Genomic DNA, 7,330 nt, shown 5'->3' with positions numbered 1-7,330 from the left:
ACAGCTATGGTTTCCTTTTCATTTGTTGTTGTTGTTAACAGCTATGGTTTCCTTTTCATTTGTTGTTGTTGTTAACAGCTATGGTTTCCTTTTCATTTGTGAATACTTTATATATTAATAGAAGCATAAGTGAACACTGGATGCACAAATGTACAAACTAATAGCAAAGATAACCTTTCTGTAATAAAATGTGTTCTGATTAATGTTCCAAAATATTCATTTAATATTTATTGATTCTTATTTCATAAGTACAAAATATCTTAGAAAAATTTCAAATATTACAAATAATATCTAATTTTATTATAATTAAGATAAATGATACAAATAGAAATAATTTCAGATATCAGAAGACTACGCATTTAACATTTGTTTTTGAATTTCAAAATAAATCTTGTATTGATTCCACCCAAGGACGAGCAATTTAAATTAATATTAATTATTCACAAAAATATAAGGTTACATATTACACTTTTGTTATTAACATAAAAATATTTCACAAAAATATAATGTTGTAGATTACCACTATTGTTTTTAATATAAAATTCCGCATTTCTCATATGCATTTTAATGAGGCACTGAAATGGGTCAAACATAATTTAAAGATAATGAATTTTAGTTTACCTGAACGACGAGAAAAGTAAATTTTTTTCGAAAAAGAGATATTTTAGAACTTTTCTCATGATTTGTAAACACATTTTACTAATATAGTACACAAAATTTCGAAAATAATTAATAATCATTTTTATTGAATGTTTATTATTTATAGAGAAGATAATATACTTTAAGAAAATTTTTAAATGTTAAAATATTTATTTTTATTTTACATATGAAATTATTTAAATGAACAGTCATTAAATACTTGTTTTGCGAATAATCGATCTGTTCTTATAGAGTGCTCTATGAAATGTTGATCTTTCTGGTAAATTACTTTTATATGAATTTCTGCGATTTTTAGTTGTTTTTTAATGATTTCGTTACTCCAGTTGATATATTTAATTGCTTTGTTTGTTTTTTCCTCACTATGACGATCTAGTTCAATTTATTTTGTTTGTATTGAATCAAAAACTGTTTCGATTATTAAGCTTACAAAAGACAATCTACTAAATAACTATTCTGGTAAATATCATATAAATTTTTTTTTAAGTAGGCCGTTGTATTTTATAGGCTTTGTAATTGGTAGACAGCGGGACATCTCACCCAGAGTATTTGAGGTTTGTTTTGCCAATATTGTTTGAAATATTTAACGAAAATTATCATTACGTCATAGTAAGTATTCCTAGTAACACACCAATATTATATACACTGACCAATATTCGCAATATTGTATAATATTGTGAACTATTGATTAATATCATATAATATCGCACAATATTGTGCAACGGGCTGTGGTACTAGAGATATATATATAGGGATCGACACTGCAATAATGCGTAATAACTAAAGTAAGGTTACTAGAGAACTTAACATTATCATATATACTTATGTACTTACTACAGCGCCCTCAAGTAGCGAAATGTAGGAACCATTTTGAAGGTGAATATTCTGCATTATTTACTTGAGTCGAAATATCACAAAGGGTAATTAAATGAGGGGAAGATAAACAAAAACATTATTTTTATTTATTGAGTTAGCTATCCAAAACCCACAATTATATTTGGTCATGTTATCGTATGTTACAGGTTTCTGTTCCTCCAGATGGCGCTGTTGAACACCGTCCAACATTGGATGAAAACCTTGCATTAATGGTGTAACCGCTAAGGAGCCTACGGATGGAAGGTGTAGAAGTAATATAATTTGCTACCAAAGTAAATTTACTGAACATATTGTATATAATTTAAAATAACTTTTAATAAATACTTGAAAAGGCAATTTGAAATTCATTCTCCACTGCACCACATAAGTAAAATCATAACAAATAACTTTTAATAATAAATAATTGAAAAGGCAATTTGAAATTCATTCTCCACTGCACCACATAAGCAAAATCATAACAAATAACTTTTAATAATAAATAATTGAAAAGGCAATTTGAAATTCATTCTCCACTGCACCACATAAGCAAAATCATGCAGAATAAGGCGGGATGATAAGAAGATGCAAATTTTTGCACATTCAAATAAATGACTATGATTCAGGGAGAAAGCGTTTAGATAAATAAGATAAAGGCAATGAGAAGACAGTAAAATGTGTCATAGAAAATTAATATATCTTAAGTAGGTCATTTTTAAAGAGTGTAAATTTGGAAAAATAATTTTAATTAGAGAAAAAAAATTTTTAGGGTACACCAGAAATGTTTGGAAAAACCACTATCATTTTTTTTTTTTTTGGTTCGAGAATTCTGATGCATGGAAAAGTATCTCTAGATATTTTCTGACAAAGCTGAACTATTTTAAAATGATGAAAGTATTTATATGAAAGTTTTAGCAGGTAGTACTTTTTCCTGTGCACCACGTAAGCGGAATTAGAAAAAAAAAAATTATATTTTCCGAAATAAGTGGGGCCGCGGTGGCCTGGTGGTAAGGTCTCGGCTTCGGAACCGGAGGGTTTCAGGTTCGTGTCCCGATTCCACCGAAGAACCGTCGTGGAAGGGGGTCTGTTGCACATTAAATTCGTTATGACCAAAGGTCCTCCCGCTGGCGTGGCGCGCTGTGGAGAGAGAGGTGCCAGCTCAAGGTCGTGTTCGTCATCTGACCGAGGTTCAAAATTACGAGGTCCGTCCCAAAATAGCCCTAGTGTTGCCTTAAACGAGACGTTAACATAACTGAACTGAACCGAAATAAGTGCTTTTGTAAAATCCAATCTTGGCCTAGATAAGTTATCTTAATTTTTCGTGGCTTATTTTATCGACTTATTCATATTTATAATTTTCTTGTACAACTTTTTTTCTCTTAGACTAGCAACAAAATTTAAAAGGGTAAACCGCAAGTCCAATTTTCTTTCCACCTTTCCCCTTTCTTATTCAATCCTGCATCCGAAAGTGAATATAGTGGATTATCTTGGATGTCTAATTAAAGAGATGAAATTTTTTTAATTATTATTAATGATTAATTTAAATTAAGGCTGTCTTTCCACAGGTCAAAATGGAATTGACGAAAAAAAAAGAATTAAACTCTTTTAGAAGTAACATAAAAATTCGGCTACAAAGCATAGAAGCGAATTAATAAATCGATTTATTGCTGAAAAGGGCATCAAAAGGATAGGAGAAAATTGTTCCTGTTTTAAAATGCCATCTTTGTATTGTTACGAATTTGTAATATTGCTTTTCTCTGCATTATATCTGCTGGGAAGGAAGATAGTTTTGCTGGTATAGTAATGACTGTTTAATAGAAGACCAGTCAGTAATCACAAGCATTGTCGATTATTTGACGAATTGGTGATAAGTTTTTCGACTTTGAAGAAGAAATTGAAGGATCTCGAATATTCAAGAACCTTGACGATAGCCCTAATTAAATTTGATTTCTAGCATTGTCTTTCTAGAACTTCCGACGCCCTGTTATAAAAATTAAATAATCCTGAGTGACAAAGTCAGTCAGCCAATCAAGTATGCAGAAGAATCGATGAAAGAAGCAAGTATGATGTTTATTTTGTTATTATTGTTTATTACTGATTTGTTACTCTTATGCTTGTGTTTGCTGCAAACATTTTTCTCTGTACGCTTCAGCTGTGCTTTATAACCTGTGTATCGCGTTTTTGTACAGAATATAGTGTATTTATTTGCTATTGAACCTGTTGTACTTTTTTAACGTTCAACCTTCGATTCGAGCTGTAGAAATTTTCGAACAATATCAAGAAAAATCCCGTATATCAATATATCGTCAGCGTATAATAATAACTGTAATTCAATCATTGATATGCAAGTTTTTTCATCTATAAAGATGATGCTTCAGAACAAGAATGCATTAATTATTTTTTCTCATTTTAACTTATTTATTTTTCGCTGAATTTCGATGAAATGTCCTTGACGGTGATTGGAATAAAGACAAAAACAGATTTAAAATAAATAAATATTGGGGTTTGAAAGAAAGTGAAATATTCTATTAAACCAAGACAATTAATAGCAAAGCATTCCAGAAAACATATGAGGATACACATTACAGTTTTATTGCGGGAAAGCGGAAAAGATTCACTGGAAAATTACTTTAACTGGATCGCCATAGTAAACACACGGAAGAAAATATTCTTCCTTTCCGATTCATAATGATTCAAAAATTCACACTCGGCCGCAAGCGGGAAAAGAAATAAAAGCAGGACTGGGCGTGAAATCCTAGGAAATATCTCTTTCCTTCCAGCATTTATGTTCCCCGAAAACTATCCGGGCAGTGTTATTTTCTTAAAATACAGCCTGCAAAAATAAATAAAACCCTCCCCTTTCCTAAATGCGATTTTGCAACAATAGGGAATTGTAATCAAAGTAAGAGGTCTAATTCTTGTAAACCATGTTTTGAAGAAAGTAGTAAGACATCTAATACATTTGGCTATTTATCTGGTGTTTTAATGTTTATTTTCTTCTTTTGTGGGTAAAATCTTGCATTTTTTAATTGGAGTACTTTAAAAAAAATTAATGAAAATTCAAGTGGTTATTTTTTTGTGGAAAGTAGGTGGAATAAGGTATTTTTAAATTTAAAAAAATCTTGTTGAAAGCTGGTCTAAAAATCTTAATACCGATGCCATTTAAAGAATTATATAAATAAAACATAGCATTCTAAAAAAATGCAATCAAGTAAAAATTATAAGAGTAATTTATTTATCAATCCAATTTTCAAACAAAAGTTTAAATGTTTAAAACCTCACACAAAGTATAAATTTGTCATAATTATCTTTTTCTATCTTTTTTTCCGTGGTATATTTTCTTCATAATGCACTTGCTTCTAATTACAGTATACTTCTGAGTATTCGCTCTAATGTGGTGGAAGGCTACGCCGGATAACAAAAATGACGGAAATTCCGGAGCTCTATAAACTGAATTCTTTGCCCACCAATACCAGATTATAAAGTTTTTATATCAAAACTCCCTGTTATAATGCGTATTTTCTCACTTATTGAGTGCTACGCCTTCCATGTATTTAAAGCCAAGTAGAATGTGAACGCAGCCCGATGAATCATAAAAGAAATTGCCGGTTTTTGCTGTTATAGCAGGGTTTAGTCGCTATATGGCGCATTATTTCTCCTCCATAGTCACTATAACTTTTTCGATTATCACTCATTTTGAAATCTTCGCTGCGGTATACTTAAAAAAAACTGTAAGCATATCCGAAGAACAATTAATAAATACCGTTTATACAGCAGCAACAATTGAAGTCCGTTACAAATTACGAAGTAATGAACAACGAGTGGAATGCTGTTCTTTTCCTGTCACAACTTGTATTTTGCACACGACACGCAGGAGGATCGTAGCAGACGCCGTAGTCAAAATGCCTTGATAATGTTGCTAATGCAAGCCTTGCCTTTGTGGTGGTAATATTATAAGCCAGATAACAACTTCCGAAGAAGAGAGTACTCTTTTGTCTAGTGGTTATGTTACTCGGCTATGAACCCTAACGTTGCGAGTTCGAACCTCAACCTGCACATTGGTGACCCTGGTTCTGAACAACCGCATCCTTCATTCTGCTGTCGTGGCTCCATCTACCGGCAGCAACCACTCACACACGCTCGCCGTCGCCCGCCATAACACTTGGCGCGATATCAACGTTCGTCGCTCGCCACAACGCCTGGCGCGATAATCACGTTCGTCGCTCGCCATAACTGGCGCGATAAACTCTACCGACTCACTGGTGGGGGACTGTTGTGGTGGTAATATTATAAGCCAGATAACAACTTCCGGAGAAGAGAGTACTCTTTTGTCTAGTGGTTATGTTACTCGACTATGAACCCTAACGTTGGGATTCGAACCTCAACCTGCACCTTCTTCATTTAATTACAACAAAAGAAAACTAGGCCGGATAGTACGGAAGCTAAATAGTCACGAACCGGATACTCGTGAGTGAACTATATAAATAAAAGAAGAAGAAAAGTTTGAACTACAAACAAGAGTTCAGCTCCTTCAGTTTGTCAAACTTCGTATCACAGTTTAAAACTTTTTGTGAGTAATATAATGAAATATAGTACATTGCATTTGCCTAGTTACTTAAAAATATATATATGTCGGGGCTTAAAAATGTATTTTATACTATAAAAAATCAATATTAATTTCCAACAAAATTTTATTATATACGTTATGATTTCTAGTTGATTCCTGAAAATCCCCAACAATTTTGAGGATTTCTGTTTTACATTATTTTGCAGCTTGCAATAAATCTTGCTAATAATATAAGCCTTATATAATATTTATTTCTAATAATATAACCCTCTAAATGAAACCTTAAACAATACTGATTACTTGGCAAGTTCATCTGCAAATCTGAGGCTTACAAACAAATAACATTGAAACTTCAAGCCAACTCCAACGGCTGTAAATAAACTTGGCATAGTTTTATTAAATACATGGTACACTATATTGGGACAGATTTTAACCATTTGCATATTTTTTATTTAGAGAAACATCAGATATTTTCTAATATAATCTAGAAATTCTAGAAACCAAATGTTCATCAGAATCAAAGAGCCTGTCGTGTTCGGTAAATATCATAATCTAAATATGTTAATTGACATTTAGCAGACGATTGCATTTCAGACATTTTATAACTGCTACTATTTGTATTTCAGTTAAAATATTATTAAAAAGTGAAAGCAAACGATTTTTTCTTTGATAAACATATTTTATTAATATTATTTCGTTTATTTTTTGTATAATAGCTGATGATCCATTGTCAACCTTCTGGAATCTGGCAATGTTTGTAAGATACGCTGTTAAGTTGAAAGAATAAACAAGCCGATGGAATTCTAAATTGCTTGGAGTATTGTTTTAGTTTTAAGAATTTAAGATGCTCTGCTAGCTTTAGTTTGAAGCTTAAGAAAACGGGTAGTTTTCCAGAAAGCATGCAAAACTGTCGTCATGGATGAAGGTTCGCCACATGTCTTATGACCTCATATGAAAATATCCACGTTGGACATTTGATAGGTCAATTCCAATTTTTTATTTCCTTCATCGAGCACTTCATTTCTCGAGATATGGTCATCATGTACGGCGTAATGCGTTTACCAAAAAGTTTTTTTTGTGTGTATTCACATAATAATTATTATTAACAGACATATTCCTGAGCTGAACAATACATTAATTATTTATCCGATTCTAAACATTGTAAGTATCAAGATTTTTGAATAGTGGTAAACAGCTCTAAATTATACTTTTTTCTCATATTAAGCTCCACATCATTGAATGCAAATATTATTG

This window comes from Argiope bruennichi, chromosome 11, assembly GCF_947563725.1.
Source record: "Argiope bruennichi chromosome 11, qqArgBrue1.1, whole genome shotgun sequence".
NCBI lineage: Eukaryota > Metazoa > Arthropoda > Arachnida > Araneae > Araneidae > Argiope > Argiope bruennichi.
The sequence above is the reverse complement of the archived record's forward strand: the minus strand, read 5'-3'. Positions refer to the sequence as shown.